This window comes from Lepidochelys kempii, chromosome 3, assembly GCF_965140265.1.
Source record: "Lepidochelys kempii isolate rLepKem1 chromosome 3, rLepKem1.hap2, whole genome shotgun sequence".
Lineage (NCBI taxonomy): Eukaryota > Metazoa > Chordata > Testudines > Cheloniidae > Lepidochelys > Lepidochelys kempii.
This window is the reverse complement of record NC_133258.1, coordinates 148,485,174-148,500,289: the sequence shown is the minus strand read 5'-3', so window position 1 is coordinate 148,500,289 and position 15,116 is coordinate 148,485,174. Positions and strand designations below refer to the sequence as shown.

General features: G+C 57.4%; 1 protein-coding gene across 1 annotated transcript in view; it reads right to left on the bottom strand.

The window, feature by feature from the left end:
- CAPN11 (calpain 11) overlaps positions 1 to 8,439 on the bottom strand; it is a 29,787-nt gene extending 21,348 nt beyond the window's left edge. The window contains exon 1 of the mRNA XM_073338495.1: positions 8,260 to 8,439. The gene's annotated coding sequence lies outside the window, so the exon portion shown is untranslated. The remainder of the gene's footprint in view (positions 1 to 8,259) is intronic.
- Positions 8,440 to 15,116: the final 6,677 nt, after the last annotated feature.

Here is a 15,116-nt window from a genome sequence, read left to right as displayed (position 1 = left end):
CCCCTCATTCCTGACTCCATCCCACATCCCTCACCCCCATACGCCAACCCTCTGCCCCAGCCCTGAGCCCCCTCCCACACCCCAAATCCCTCTGCCCCAGCTCCATTGGGTCGCAGGCATCAACAATCTTCTTCAACTGGGTTGCCAGAAAAAAAGTTTGAAAACCCTAGACCCACTTCTAGCTATCCCTGCTGGTTGGTGGGGGGAAGATGTGGGTGATATTGTTCTCAGAGACAAACCATGAGGTGTGGGGGAAAGAGACTGGCCACAGTGGGAAGGTGGGAACTCCTCAGGGGGGAAGGGAGGGGGGTTTGGAAGTGGCTGCTCCTCAGGCTCCCCCTCCCAGGGATGGGCCCTGCAGCATTGTAGATTTTGCCTGCACTAGTCCCTTCCTTCTGGAGATGCCCTTGGCCGAGCGTGCATTGAGTCAACACATTTGGAGGGCCCATTAGCAAGTGGTGACATCTCTGCAAGGCTGCAGGCCAGAGCCAGCAATGCTCAGTGGGCTGGAGCAGTGGTTCTCTCTTAACCGACCCCCAGGGGGGTTGCAGAACAGGTTTAAGGAGGTAGCAAGTTCAGGGTGGGCATTAAGGGGTGGCAAGCAGGGCAATTGCCCAGGGCCCCACACCACAGGGGACCTTGTGAAGCTAAATTATATGCTTCAGCCCTGGGCAGTGGGACTTGGACTTCAAACTCCTGGAGGAGTTACAGGAGTCTGGAAAGGTGGAAAAGAGGGAGGATCCGGGGCAGCCCTCCTCCAGCAGGAGAGTGTGACTCAAACCAAGCTCAGAGCCGACAGGATGCATGATTCCGAGAAACAGAGATGACCTATGCCTGATGACGGTGGGGTGGGGGGTGGCACAACCCCAGAACAGCTTGAGTCCTGCCCCCCCACGCAGCCCCTTCCCCCAAAAAAGCAATGCCCGCCCCTTCCTGGAAAGCAGTGGCCCCTCCCTGCAGCTCCCAGCTATTCCTCCTGCCTCTGCCTCTCCCTGCCTTGTGAAGCTCACCGGCTGAGCCACCTTGCACAGAGGGGGCCTGGCCGCACCATGTGACCAAGCAATCTGGGGGGGGGGGCATGTGACCCTGCATGCCCTCCCATGCATTGCCTCTGCTGGGAAAGTACCATTGGCTCCAGGAGAGCCCCTCCCTACTGTTACTCACACCTTCTTGTCAACTGTTTGTAATGGTGACAGGTTTCAGAGTGGTAGCCATGTTAGTCTGTATCAGCAAAAAAAACAGAGGAGTACTTGTGGCACCTTAGAGACTAACAAATTTATTTGGGCATCTCTAAGGTGCCACAAGTACTCCTCGGTTTTTTTGTCTGTAATGGCCCACTCTCTTACCACTTCAAAAGTTACTTCTCCACCCTTGATATCTTGCTCTTAATTGATTTATCTTGTTAGACTGACTTAACACGTGGCAAAGCAACCCACGTCCTTTCATGTATTTATACCTGCTCCTGTATCTTTTACTTCATACATCTGATGAAGTGGGTTCTAGCCCACGAAAGCTTATGCCCAAATAAATTTGTTAGTCTCTAAGGTGCCACAAGGACTCCTCGGTTTTTTTTGCCTCCCTCTACGGGGTGCTACTCAGAAACCAAGTGACCAAGCCGGGGCCAGTTGGCAGTGCAGAAAGGACCCCTGGGGTGGCCTCCCACAGTCAAGGGCCATTCCCACACCCCAATCCATAGCACAGACACTGTCGCTTCTGTGTAGAACTGGGCCATGGCTTCCAGCCTGACAGATCACATTTCCATCCACAATGGTGTTCAGGAGGAAGAGGGGTATACGGGTGCAGGGGGACTCCAGAGTGCTCAGCCATCAGTCCCTGCTGGAGACTGGATGCCAGACCAGCAGGACCACAGCTCTGTCCTGGTCGGGTTGTGTGCAACTACCCAACTCCCACTAGTGCCAGGGACACGGCTGGCCCTCCCCGCACCAGTCACCAGCTTCAAGTTGCAGTGGGGGAGATTTAGGTTGGATATTAGGAAAAACTTTTTCACTAAGAGGGTGGTGAAACACTGGAATGCGTTACCTAGGGAGGTGGTAGAATCTCCTTCCTTAGAGGTTTTTAAGGTCAGGCTTGACAAAGCCCTGGCTGGGATGATTTAACTGGGAATTGGTCCTGCTTCAAGCAGGGGGTTGGACTAGATGACCTTCTGGGGTCCCTTCCAACCCTGATATTCTATGATTCTATGATTCCCGTCCCAAAATATGGGGGTGGGCCCCACAGCCAGCCAAGCCTGGATCACCCGGGCCAAACCCCAACCTCCCTTGCTGGGACTGCGACCTATTCCCCTCTTGGGTGAATGACGGATGGGCGGAGGTGGGGAGCCCACCACAAACCAGGTAAAGGCCTGCAAAGTCCCTGCCTCCGAAGGATTTAATCAGCACCTGGGGCCTGTGGGTTTGGGCTCCCCTGAGCACCAGGCCCCAGTGCGCTGTGCCACCCCATCCAGCAAGGTCAGCTCTGACCCACCTCGCCACTGCTCCAGAGCCTGCGCTGGGACTGCAGCCAGCGCAAGGTCCGTGGCAGCACATAGGAGCACTACTGAGCATGAGGCGGTGGGCACTGGCTGGCACACCCAAGGCCTCGCTTTGAGGACTGGCACTAGGGCCCGCGGAAGGGGAGGCCGCAGGTAAAACATCACCCCGAGGACCTGCTGGAATTCCCCTCAGAAATGCTGGCTTGTCCTCATCTCACAGGGAGCGACACTCGGGAGGACTAGCGCTGGAAACACACAAGAAGTCTCCTTGCACACGGCAGCAGAGGGACCCTGGTGGAGCAGACCCTTCCCACCCCCACTCTTCCCCAGCTCAGACAATCACCCCAAGCTACCCCCAGGACATCTCACGGCAACGGCCAAGCTGGGCTCCATTTTCTGCTGCCAGAAATCCTGCCCTGGGGCCCGTAACACTTTCCCCACAGCCTCCCTGCTGCCAGCCACGATCCTCTCCATTCCACCCCTGCCAGAACCCCCCAGAATGGCAGGGGACCAGGCACCTAGCAGCCCAGTGCTGAGAGACACCCCGCAACCCTCAGCACAAGACAGCGTGGACGGAGCCGGGCCACAAGGAGGTCTCCCTCGATCCTGGGGGTTCCTGCGGTTACCAGCAGGGAATGGATGGCATTGGCTGGGACAGCTCTTGGCAGATCCCATGCTATACTTCTGCTGGCTTCCTTGGGATGGGCAAGAGACTGGGCATTGAACACAAGGTGCATGTGGCTCCTGCCCCACAGAGCTGCCCTATGGTGGCACTGGCTGTATCTGTTCCAATGCTCATTGAGGTGGGGAGGGAGAGAATATACCCTCCCCCCGCAGCCCCAACCACCCTTCATGCCCCTGGTGCCTGCTCCTCTAACATTATGAACTCCCGCCTGCATGTCCAGTACCCCTTTCCCCAGGCAGTACCAATTCTGCTCCTCTCCCCACCCCTGTGCCCCTCCTTGCCACAATATGAATCCCCTTTTTCGTCCTTGCACCTGGTGCCACTCCCACGCAGTTCCCAGTGCCAACTCCCCACCCCAGGGTCCACAGCACTAGCATCTCTGTGTGCCCAAGAACCTCACAGCGACACCATCTCAGTGTACCAATCAAGTACCTTCCCATCCAGGAAGCCCCTGGGCTAGCTCCTCCTGTCTTTGACTAGCAGGGCAGGGCAGGGCAAGGAACACCACTAGGCACAGTCATCCGTGCTGCCTTTGTTTCCTGGCTTGTGGTTTCCCCTGCCTCGAGCCTCCTCATGCTGTGCCTGGCCCTTTCCTACTTCCCCAGCAGGCCTGTGCAGCGCTGATATGGGTGTGAGCATGCTCTAGCCATGGCAGTGCCACTCCAGGGAAAGAGCATTCCCCAGCGGCAGCACCAGCCCCTCACCCACTGCACTGACAGCGCTACATGCCCCCTCCCTACTGCACATCCTCATGCCAGCAACGGCTTGCCCAAGTGACTCAGACCCCGACTGACTGTTGCCCTGCAAAACAATGGTGCCAGGCTAAGCATTGTGTGAAAAGCCCCACTTTGCTCCTGGGGTTTAGCTCCCCGTGGGTGGAGCTCTCTGATCCTCCCTTCTGGCTGACTGGCTCCAGGAACCAGATGGGAAAAAATAATTGGGGGTCATCTCTTAAGTGCCACCCACTTGTGACCTCAAAATGAGCTGCCATTCCCAGTCACGCTGCATAGATCTTTATAGACCAACCCTCCCTCTCCAACCCTGTGGTGATAAGCAGTAAAGTGGTTAATGCTGACATTTCCATCATCAGCTGAGTGAACAGCCCCTCCTCACCCCCAGGGGGCAGTCACCCTCACAGAGCGATGGTTTCAGGCTGTCTGCAGACTCAGGCAGACTTCCCTGCACTAGTGACACTCTGGGAACGTTTTCATGCTTTTCTTCATCCCCAGGGGCCTAAAACTAGCAACCTCTTTTGTAGAGTTCCTGCACCCCTGCTTCCTCTTCAAACATTTATAGCTCCTCCCAGCTCTGCAGCAGCCCCCTGTGGATAAGCTGAGCCTTGCCCAGAAGGCACAGCCACAGCATAGGTTATTATTAGCCTTGTTATTCAGTGTATTTTGGAAGGCCCTGATGGCTGCTGTGCTCACAAAGGAGGTAACCAGAAGCTGATGCTGGAGTCCTCCTGAGTGCAGAGGGAGTGAAGAGCATTTCAGACACATGGGGAACCAGTCTGGATGCCAGCTGAGCAGGAGCAGACAGAGGTCTCCCTGCAGGCTGGTGCTGATGGAGCCAATGCGTCCCCTGGGTGGGTATATAGGGTGCACATTTCTGGATGATGCTTCAGAGAGGCACAAGCCAACTGTTGTCCAGGGAGTGCCCAAAGCCATCTCTGTACCTGGCAGGCCCCCTCCAGCAGCATCCATCTTTTTGATGCCACGGGGCAATTCTGGCTCCACAGACTCCTGGAAAATAGGCCCCCAGAAACACACTGCTACCTGAAATACTGCTTCAGCCACACAGCTTGCTCCCCAGCCCAGCTATAGCAATAGGTTTCCCCATCCCTCCATGCAGTGCCTTCTCCTCAGTGTAACAAGTCAGTGACACCAGGGCTGACTCTCACCCTGGGAATCCCTGAGCTCCCTTTCAAAGTCCTCCCCTGGCGTCACTCCCTTCCCCAAGCCCTGCACGGTGCCAATCATCCGAGCAGTCGGGAGCTCTGGAGCAACGCATGACTAGGACAGCTTGCTACCCCCCTCAGAACTGGCGACCTCGGCTTGTTCCAGCGTACGCTGGCAGCACAGCGAGGTTTTCAAGGGGAAGCACAACTGCCCTGTTTGTTTGGTTTGGAAGACGCCTTCCCTGTTCCTTCCGACACAAACCAACTGGCCCTTCCAGTCCCCAAAGGCCTCCCTCCAGCAGCTAAACAAACCCTACACCAGGAGTGGAGGATTAGCCATTGGGCCAATTGGGCCTGTGCCCAAGGGCCTTGGAAAAAAGGGTGCTCCCAGTGCTCCTGCTGGGGAGTGGGATCAGGGCACAAGGGCTTGCTGGAGCACTGGGTGGGCAGAGCAGGGCAAGCCCCCAGGCCACAGCCTCATTTCCCTGGCAGGAGCACGGGGTGACTGCAGGCGGAAGGCGTGGAGTAGGGAGGGGCCCCAACTTGCCCCCCCCCAACCCATATCCGTTCCTGTACATCAGTTCTGTCTTCACTCAGCCTCCAGCGACGTCATGCCCAGACTGAGCCCTACTAGCTGGTGGCTGCAACCATTATTGATCAGGGAAGGAGCACTGGACTCCTGGGTTCAAATTCCAGCTCTGCCACTGACTCACTGTGCACCCACAGGCAGGCGATTGGGTTTCCCCGGCTGCACAGTAGGGTTTGTCTCACCAATTCCCCCTCCACCTTTGTGTTGGGACTTGGCTTCTCCAGTCTCCCTGCACCAGGGGAGACTGGCCCCCAGCTAGACCTTGGATCACCAACAGTTCCTACCAGTCAGGTTGCCACCATCCCAGCCACCACTCTGGGGACAGCTCTTTCAGATGTGCCAATCCCCTCAGGTGGGAACAGAACTCAAAGCTTTGCAGAACAGTGCACTGGGATCCCCAGTGTGACGCTGACACCCAACAGCAGGGTGACCCAGCAGGCAGACCCTTATTCAAGTGCACAGGAGGAGTTCAGCTCTGTACAGAACCCAGGTGACTGTTCCGGGGGGAAGTCCAGGTCCCTTTGTTTTCGGCCTGTGATCACAGGGGCGCCCCTATACACACAGTTGAGGGTCCAGCTGTTCCCACCACTGCTGGTCCCCAGGCATTTGAGGGAGGCTCCTTGCGGAGCTGACCAGGTCAGCCAGAACTGAAGCCATTGGGCTTGGAGGGTGCTGCCCACCAGGTGCGGAGTGGATGCAGGCCTCATTTCCTGCAACAGCCTCCCATGGCTGGCTGGAGGTGGGTAGCGCTTGATGCAGTAGAGCATGTACTAAGTATCTAGGACAGGCCTGCCTCCATGTCAACCCGAGAGATTTGCATCAAGGGCCTGCTGCAACACAACAAGCACCCTGCTTACCATCCCTGCCTGAGCTGGGAGGGCACCAAGTCTCTGCAGTAATGACATCCAATGGAGAAGGGGGTAACTCCAGGGACTAGAAAGATAAAGGAAACAGGACAAGCAGTCCCAGGGCTGGATTTACTGCTGTGTGTGGCCGAGCCCTCCTCACTCCATGAGGAATCCAGCACCCAGGGATGGCTGCTCAGACAGCACAGAAGAGCCCAGGAACTGTGTCTAATTCAAACCAGGCCTGGACGCACCTGGCCACCACACCCAGCAAAACATAAAAAGAGTTACCAAGGCTTGCATGGCACGTTCTCTCCAACCAGCCCAAGGAATGCCACACCCCAATCCCAAACTACATGTAATACACACTTGGTCACCCAGCACCAAAGTGCAGCCACTTCTGGGGTGGAACACACCAGACAGCAACACTACACATAAGAGCTCAAGGCAGGCACCCACATGAAACAACAGGACTAATGGAAGGCACAGTGCAGTTACCCAGGCTGGGATCTGGCCAGGCCAAGGGAGTTCACATCAGTTCCATGGAAACACGCCCTGGGATCTTTAGTAACCACAAAGCCGCCAGGGCCAGTCTTACACCTCAGCTGAGCAAATGGAAAGACGCTGTCTTGAGAGGTGCTTGAGCTGCGGGAGATTGTTTCAAAGGGTGCTGGGCCCAGTACAGAGCCTTGGAGCAGGAAAGCTATTTCCTGCAAACAGCTGGGAATGGGAGCCAAGAAGCAGACAGACCGCAATAGCCTCCCTCACGCATAGCCTCCCCCAGCTCTCACATAGCCCCCACCCCGATCAACTGTAGACCCCAAGCTCCACAGGGACCATGGGCTGCAGTCTCCTCTATCGAGGCACTCACAGGGCCCCCACTGCTGCAACACATCTGCTGCCAGAGCCAGGGAGCTCATTTCTCAGCAACCTCTCCCTTCAGAATGGCAGGATCCTCCCCAGGTCGGCCTGTCCCGCCCCCACCGAGAGGCTCCTCTCCAGACAGGGCGCATTGGGGAACAGCAGTACTGCCAGTTAGGAAGCGTGGGTGAGGGGTGGAAGAAAGAGCTGCCTAGGATTTCCCCTAGGCTGGCACTCCCAGCAGGGCAGCCCTGCAATGCACAGGGCGGGCGCTCCCAGGGCATCGCTGTGCAGCACTGGGGAAAGGCTGGGGGGCGGGGGAGGGGGCAACTCCAGAGCTGGAACAACGATCCGGTTAACAAGCCACCCCCAGCCCAGGACCCAAGGCAGGTCTGAGGCTGAACACCCATATCCTCTGCAGTCCCTGCCTGGCTCACAGCCACTGGGTGCAACACAGCAGCTGGCTTCAGCCCAGAGCAGCTTCCCCTTGCACATGCCATAGACACTCGCAGGGCGGGGGGCAAAGAGAAAATGCCACTGCTGCCCTCCCAGGTGCAAAAGGGGGGGTCCCCTTCCCCCCACTCGTGCTGAGGGAGGGGACCCCCAGGCCTGGAGCACAGACTTCTAGCCAGAACCCTGCGAGCCCCTCCCCATCTTCAGCGCTCTAGGGGGAGAGACCTGTGCCATAGGCCGGTGCCACCGCCCTGACTCACCTGATCATTTCCCTGAAGCAGCTGCCACAGCCAAGAGGAGCGAGTGCCCAAGCCAGGGAGGGTCCCTGCCACCAGCCCCTCCCTCCCAGGCAGGCCCTGAAATTAGCAGCCTCTAGAGCTGAGCTGTTAATCGGCTCCCAGCATGGCCGGAGGGGCTGAGAAGAGCAGAGAGACTTACTGTGTGGGCTGCTCCCGGGGGGGCCCTTCCCTCTCTTCTCCTGCCTTGGCCCCGCGCGGGTGCTGGGAGCCTCCCTCGCCCCGGCTCGCTGCAGCAGAGGCGCTAGCTCGGCTGCTGGCTCTGCACAGAGGAAAGGTGGGGTTTGGCCTGGTGGCAGGATGTGCGGAGCATGCAGCTTAGATTGAGTGTGGGGGGGGGGGGGGCGGTACGGGCAGAGAAATTAAAGGCACAGCAGCTGCTGTCTGACTCCCTGCCCTGGAGCTGCTCCCTGGAGAAGCCCAGGCTTCCCCTTCCCTGCCCCACTTCAGGATTTCCCCCCCGACTGGTGTTTGCCCAGCCCTGTGTGCCAGGCTGCAGATCCTGCACCGCCCTTCGGCTGCGTCAGGGCATGTTACAAGGGGTGAGGAGACTGAACAAAAAGCCTCAGCTCTCTGAGACGCCTGCCAAAGGGATCCTCACTCCAAAAGCAAGGCGCCTGCACCAGTGATGGATCCAGAGGGGCTGGCCCTGGGGTCAGCAGAAGACTCCGAGCCTGGCTCCCACCACGGGCTGAAGCAGAGGCTCCGACCGTCCTGGATCCAAACGCAGAGGATCTAACCCCTGAGTGAAGGAGAACCTCCATTAATAGTATAGAGTCTATGACACACACTTGAGTAGTTCTGATTCCATCTAGAAGAGGGCATACAAAACACTGCCCAGCTTTCCTAGCCTGCATGCCAACCACACGCACTTTGCAGACATTAATTAACCTCATACCCTCCCCACATTAGAGCGCTCAGGATCATCCTCCCATGTTCCAGATGGGGAAACTGAGGCAGGTGACAAACATCCATAGTAGCATCAGAAATATAAGCCTAGCCTTCCTGGCTCCCACTCACATGTGCAGGCCACTGGAATTTGCTGCCCTTTTCCTTCCCCGATGAGGAGGTCTCTCTCACCACCATCACTTATGCCTCTTACAGCCAGGCTGTGTGTTTCGCTCATTCTCCAATGGCAGGCCACTCCTCTCACACAGCCTGGGACGTCCCGGGGCTGGACCTTGCTTCCCCAACACCAAGAGCCAACTGGATCCTTCCCAGCTGTTCACAGGACAACTCCAGCAGCTCCAGGCACTTTTCTGACAACTGCCCTGGACCTGCTGCATGAAGGACAGTGATCACTGGGAAGGGCATTGCCCATGTCTCCAGGGTCAGAGGATCCCCCACCTCAGAGAGCAGCCCACCCACAGCGCTTAATGCCCCTCAACGGGACCAGATCCCCTGCAGGGCAGACTAGGAGTTAATGCACTGAAATGAAATACCTGATAGCCTTTGTAGTAAGATGGGGCCCTGAAACATAAATCCTTATATCAGAGGCCCGGTATGAGGCCTAAAGCCTGAACTAAAGTAATGGTCAAGACTTTGCTAACATAAAGCAAAGCGAAGCTGTGAGCAAGAGGCAGGCCCTGCTCACAGAAGCTGGCAAGGAAAGGACTGACGTTGCAAAAAAAAAATATATATATATATATATATAGCTAAAAGGTACTGGACCACTAGCTATCAGAATACTCAGATACTTGCACATTCCACACGCATAACAAGCAACAGGCTGACGCATCCCAAAGATGGTCAAAAGAGTAATATGATGGATAGAGTTGTTTTGTTCAAACCAACATGTACAAGGAGAGAGGCGGCACCTGGCTACGTAAAGGGGTTGTACCTTGTTATGTAGAGGGGTTGCACCTCAATACGTCAGGAGTGATGTGTAACTTGTTTGTACCTGTGTATAAGAATGCATCCCTGGGGCGGTCTCTCTGTCCGGCCTAGGGGCAGTGGAGTGTCCCACCACTGACTGAGCTGTGTCCATTGTCAGGGAGCATATATGTACTAGCAGAACTGTAGACATCTGATCCGGGGAGCTAGAGACTGTTTCATTTGACAATAAACCTGGCCGGGTGCCTTCGTACCTTATCGGAGTCTGTGGTCATTGGGGCTTCTCTCGGGGTCTCCTGTGTCCGCTATCTGCGCAGAGCCAGGGCAGCGCACAGAGGGAACACGCACGCAGCCAACTGTTAGCAACATTGGATAGAGCGGAGCACCACACTGGCGGTGTCTGACAACAGCCTCTCCCTCAAGACACCTCTGAAAGGATGGACAAGGCACGGTGTCGTTCCCCTCACCCCTGGTAATACAGCCGGGGGGAGGGAAGGATGTGCTGCACACAGGGGCCTGGAGGTGTGTGTGTCATTGCACACATGGGGGTCTGTACAATGAGTTTGGCTATACAGGTGTATGCTGCATGTGTAGCTTTACAGGAACATATGGATATACAGGTGAGTGCAAGGGACTGCACGGCAGTATTGTGCCCTGGGCAGGCACACAAGCACGGAGGGGGAGGGGGAGGGGGAGGCCTTTACACATGCAGGGCAAAAGTGCTGAGTGAGCGTGTAGGACACTGCATGGCACTGTCTGCGCAGGGCAAATTTATGGACTGGAGGGGTGGAGGGTGGAAGGGCGCCTGCACCTGCCCTGGACCTGCTGCATGAAGGGCAGTGATCCAGCCAGCATCCCCTCCCTGGAGCACTGGGAAGGGCATTGCACAACAAGGGGGTGTTGTGCGTGCTGCACTGTGCGACCGTGCAGCGAACATGGCTGGGTGAGTCCTGGCAAAAAAAGCTCTGGCTCAGTGTCTGCTTTAAGCTCACCTGAGCCGCCTGTTTGTTTATTTTTCCAAGGCGCAGGAGAGGCAGGAGCCAGTGAGGGTGGGGATGGGAGAGAGGGAGCAGGTTTCCCCTGGAGGACAGGTTTGCCTTGGTGGTTTGACCAGGGCATAATCCTGTGGCTGACAGGCTAAAGCAGGCAGTGATGGCCAGGTACTAATTAGAACTAGCTGCAGGAAGGAAAATGCCCCAGGGGCTGTGTGTGAGAGAGAGTTAAGAACGGGAAGATACAGCCCTGCTGTAAAGGAGTCCCAACCCCAGTGACATTGCATACTTAGAGCAGGTTAGGTTTGGCTGAGGATCTTTGCTTTCACCCCTTCCAGCCTCAGTCTACTTCCACTGAAGTCAGTGGGAGATTTTGCGATTAGCTCCAAGGGAGCAGGATTGGGGTCACAGCCCCTAAGAATCCCCAGCCAGATGGCTGCATTAATAGAACACCCTGCTGGGACCCCTTCTGTTCTAGGTGTCACCCACTGGTCCAGGACTAGCTCCAAAATACCCAGCAGCCTTTTGTGGGACTCACAAGAAGCTAGGAACCAGAGAACAAGGGCCTTTGCCCCGTGGACTGGGTCAAACAGACAAAGCTAGGAAAGAACAAGGCAAGCTGAATGGAGCTGCAGAACCACTCCCGGTTCTGCTGGAGGCCGTGCTGCCAGGTCCGAGGGAAGAGCCACCCTGGCTGAGGGAAAGAGCTAGCGGCCTACCCTTTCAGCCCTTTTTACTAGCCAGGGGACAGACATGGAGTAGCTCAGCTGCAGAGACAGCGGGCATGGCCCAGATGGCGCGAGATGAGTTACTGAGCCCTTGTAGGAGGGAGGCAGGGGTGTTGGGACCTCTGACCCTGAGAAGAGACGCAAAGGCAGCCTTCGAGAACTGTGCATTTATTGCATGTGTCGGGCAGGCTCTGGGTGGGTGGAGCTGCTCAGTGAGCCCATCAAGGCCCCAGGCATGGTGAGGAGCTCAAAGGCACCCCAGGAGCTGGGCGATGGGCTCATTCATTCTGGTTCCAGTATGGAAAAGCGCTTCCCAAGTTTCAGGGTTTGCTGAATTGTCCATTAGCTCTAGGCCCTGCCTCATCTCAGACCAGGAGGTGGGAGCAACAAGGGCTCCAATGGGGGACACAAGGGGACCATTTCAAGTGGGAACAAGCAGTGAGTAGGGGGTATAGTCAGTGACTTACGGGGGATGCTGGAGAAATCTACACCCCTTGCCCCCAGTCTCCCTGCCCCTCTGGGGCTGCCCTGTCAACTCCTTTCTGGGGCTAGTGTTTCCCCTGTTAATCTACAGCTACTAGGGACCTTGCTTTGAGCTCCCTGCCTTGGGTATCCCCCTGGGCCACAAACCCTCCTTCCCAGAGGAGCTGCTCCGGCTCCTGCTGAAGTCAATGACAGTCTGGGCACTAATTCTAGAGGAGCAGGAATGGGCCAAGCACCTCAGTGGAGAGGTGCAGCTGGTGAGCGGGCCTGCCCTGGCAGAAGGGTGCCTCATGACCCAAGCAGAGAGAGAATGGCCCCTGTTCCTTTAAGAGCCTTTAAGAGCCCAGCCCTCTCCTCCTCTTATTCTAGTGACACTCAGCTGCTTTTTCTCCAGAGCCATAGCGCTCTGTGTGAGTCAGGCCTCAGCTACGCCTGGCTGGCGCCACACCCAGAGCAGGGCCTGGATCCCTCCTGCCCTGGAGGGACATTTGCCAGGAGTGGCTGAGTCCTGCCCAGGCTGCTTGGCTAGAGCAAAGCAGCCAGGCAGCCCCCAGCAAAGGGGGGCCAGGACCCTTCCATCTGCCATTGACATAGCTAGAGCAAGCCACCCCGTGATTGCTCCGTGAGCGCCCTCTGCTGCCAGGAGCTGGCATTGCTGAACCCAGCCCTCCTCGGGGCCTGCCAAGGAGCCTTGGCTCGTGCCCCATGTGTGACTGTCCCTGCCCCAGGAGTCCAGGGCTGCCCAAGCGTATTCACAGCATGGGCCATATGTCGATAGAAAAATGTTTTGTGGGCCCCTCCACCCCATTTGTGCTCATGCCCTGCCAGTCACCATCACCCAGGATGCAGCTCCCTTCCAACCTCTGCATTGCATCCCTGGAGTCACTAAGCTCCCTGGGATATGTGCCATCAAGAAGGGGCTGCTGCTCTTTAATGGTCTATCATGCAATCGGGGTTCTGAAAACAAACCTTACCCTGCTTCTCTTTGCTCTTCATTTCCTCCCCCTACATCTGTGCTGGCCCCCCTCTCCCTGGCATGTGCCTCCCTGGGGCTTGGCTCCCTTCTCTCCTACTCACCTGAAAGGGCTGCCCCGCCAGACTCCTCTTCTCCACGCCATGCAGCCCAGCTGCATCACCCTCTTCTCCCCTGCACAGTGCTCTCCTCCTGGTGGCTCTGGTCCCTGGGAGGGGCACCTCTTTCCTGGGTAGCAGCAGGCCCTGAAGAGGCAGCCAGACTGGCTCCTTGTTCTTTCCATCTGCTTTGACATGGTTTCCTTTGCAATGAAGAGTCTGGAGATCGGTAGAACCAGCTGGAGACAAGGAGGTGCTAGCCCCCAAGTGACCTGACAGCTCTGTACAAAGCAGAGGCTGGGACCCGCTGCTGTAAAAGAGCGATAATCTGTCCCGGGCACAGAGAGGGAACTACAGCTCACCCAGACACAGTGGGACCCCCACACCAGCTGATTTCTCCGCTGAACACACTATTGCTTTGCTGCAGCACCTCAGGCTCCCAACCGCTTTAGCCATGAGGGGCTGCTCCCCGGGCATTGGCAGCGCTTTGAACTGGTGATGTGGTCTGGAAGTGCCAAGAGTTGCCAGTGGGAGCATGCAGCCGTGGGCCTGGGGGTCCTTTGGGCAGCGCAGGGAGGGGAAGTGTCAGGGGATTCAGCAAGGTGAAACTGAAGAGCGGAGGGGATGGGTGGGGGTTGGTGTATGATTCAAATATTCCTAGAGATAAGGAAGCTTCAGCTGGGCCCTGCCTGCCAGGTGGGACTGTGTGGTGGGTTGCAAGAAGACCCACTCCCCCTTGCCAGACACCTGGCATGTGCATGCAGAAGCTGGGCCAGGTGCTGTCAAGCCTAAGGGGCAGCACAGACACTGGGCAGGGGGCTGAGGGAGCACAGAAAAGTAACAATAGCCACCCTTTCTCTATAGCCAGAGAGGGGACACTGGGCTGCTGAGAGCACACACACAGAGTGGGTAACACAGACACCAGCCATGCACACCACATTCCCCAGAGGCCTCAGTTCCCTTCTGTCTCCCTACAAAAAAGGGTGAGATATTGGAGCCAGCCCGTAGATAGCAGGGGAGGCCTAGGAGCTGAGGCTGGGAGGTGCCCCCACACCACTGGTTATTGGACTGTTACCCCACCAGCAAGCCCCCCCTAAACCCACTGCTCAGGCAGAAAGCGAGGACCCCCTTCCACACATGGCCGCCAAGGGGCTCTCGCTTCAGGCCCCACCTTGGGGCTGCTGAACCTTACAAGGACTGCTTCCAGCCTCTGCCACCGGGGGGGGAGGAGGGGCAAATGCCGCCCCACACCTGTCTTCTCTCGGGCAAAAGGCCCTGTGGGAGCTAACCCGTGGAGTGGGCTTGAGTGCAGCAGCAGGCAGCAGCTCAGGCGGGGCGGGCAGGACTCAGGGTGTGGCAACCAGGAGCCCAGGCTGGGTTCTGGGTGGGCGAGCCTGAGTCTATCCTGGAGGCAGAGAGGAAGATGGTTTGGGGGCCTGGAACATGTGTGGCTCCAGGCCTGCCTGGCCTTCCTACAGCCCTGTCAGCACACTAACCAGGGGGAAAGGGTCATAATTAAGGCTGGGCAGAGCCTCCCACCCCCAGTGGTGTCTGAGGTCCAGCTCCCAGCTCTAGGCGGAGCCTCCCAGCATGGTACTCATGGCTTTGGGTGCCAGCCCCAGGCAGAGCCTGCCCCCCTCCCCCCTGCCTGAGCCACTGGGTTCTGACTCCAGGCAGAGGTCCCCTCCCCACAGTACCTGTGGCTCTGGGGTTTGGCGCCAGGCATGGCCCACCTCACATGCAGTGCCCAAGGATCTGGGCAGTGCCCTCCGCACACATGGTACCTGAGGCTCTGGGCACCAGGTAGAACCCGCCACCCCACATTGGTGCCCGTGGCTCTGCATCCGCCAGTGCGAACCCATCGACACAGAGAGGCTGGCAATCTGATAAGT